Here is a 1,376-nt window from a genome sequence, read left to right as displayed (position 1 = left end):
GAAGAAAATGGGGGGGCCGCCATCCGTTCCGCGGCGCTGATGGGATTGGGAGCCCATGTGAAACTGCCGTATTAATATTTATTCCACAAAGCGCGCAGCTCCCGGCTTTGCGCGGCTCCGCCGCGCTCTGACCACAGTACCAACCCTCAGGCACCGCAAACACAATTTGAAAACAATGTGACGGAAATGTTTAATCTGCTCAGCCCATCTGTGCTGCGTATTTCTCCAGATCTCCCTGAGAGAGGCGCCTTCGAATCTCCACATTGCCTTTAATATTCTCCTAAATCACCTCCCCACTGCACTTCAAGGGCCATTGCTACAATATCACAGGTTCATCGAGAGTGCACGGGAGAAGGGGGGGGTGCAGGGAGGGGAGGGCGAGGGACGGGGGTGTCGGCTGGGATATTTTTTATTTTAAAATATTTCCCAGGGATGGTGTTCCTGTGCCCCTCGGACAGGCGAGAAAGAGAGGGGAAAAAAAAAAGGGGGGGGGAATCAGAGGGAAGTTATTGTGCTGTTGCTGGGAGGCGATTAGAGAGGCTGTTTAGAAGCAAACAGGCTGGAATGGAGCAAAAATCATTTCCAAAGAATCGCTTTTATTAATCTCCTTCCTCGGCTGCTCGCTTTCACATGCGGCTGCCGCTGTTCCTCTCTCCGGAGGGCCCCATCCTGCTCCACGCTGCACACGCAAAACGGGCAGGGGTGCTCTGGTGAGGGGGGAGACCCCCAACAGCGGCAGCCCAGGGTGGGGGTGGCTGGGCTCGGCGCTCCTGGGTGCCCCCACCCCAGCACAACCCTGCCCTAGAGCCAAGATGCTCCAGCTCAGGTGCATCACCGCTCCCTGCCTCAGTTTCCCCATCGCACCAAGGCCGATCCCCCCCCACGGCTTCAATACGTAAAGGGGGCTGATAAGAAAGATGGGGACAGACTTTTTGGCAGGGCCTGTAGTGATAGGACAAGGGGTGATGGTTTTAAACTAAACCAGGGTAGGTTTAGACTGGAGATAAGGAAGAAATTCTTTACCATGAGGGTGGTGAAACACTGGCAGGGGTCACTCAGGGAGGTGGTGGGTGCTCCATCCCTGGAACCATCCAAGGTCAGGTTGGATGGGGCTGTGGGACGCCTGATCTAGTGGGAGGTGCCCCTGCTCGCTGTGGGGGGCTTGGGTGGCCTTTAAAGGTCCCTTCCCACCCAAACCACTCTGTGATTTTATGATTTTATGATTCTGTCTCCCCGGGGAGGCCCCTGCTCCATCCCCAAGCTGTTGGGTGCTGCCACCCACAGCCTTGTGTGGGGTCTGGGGGTGCGTGTGGTCCAGGGGGGGTGCATGGGGTGCAGGGGTGTGTGAGGTGCAAGGTGCTCAGAGGAGGTGTGCA

The sequence above is a fragment of the Egretta garzetta genome, unplaced genomic scaffold (genome assembly GCF_000687185.1).
Source record: "Egretta garzetta isolate BGI_Z169 unplaced genomic scaffold, ASM68718v1 scaffold1100, whole genome shotgun sequence".
NCBI classification, from domain to species: Eukaryota; Metazoa; Chordata; class Aves; order Pelecaniformes; family Ardeidae; genus Egretta; species Egretta garzetta.
This window is presented reverse-complemented; position numbering follows the sequence as displayed.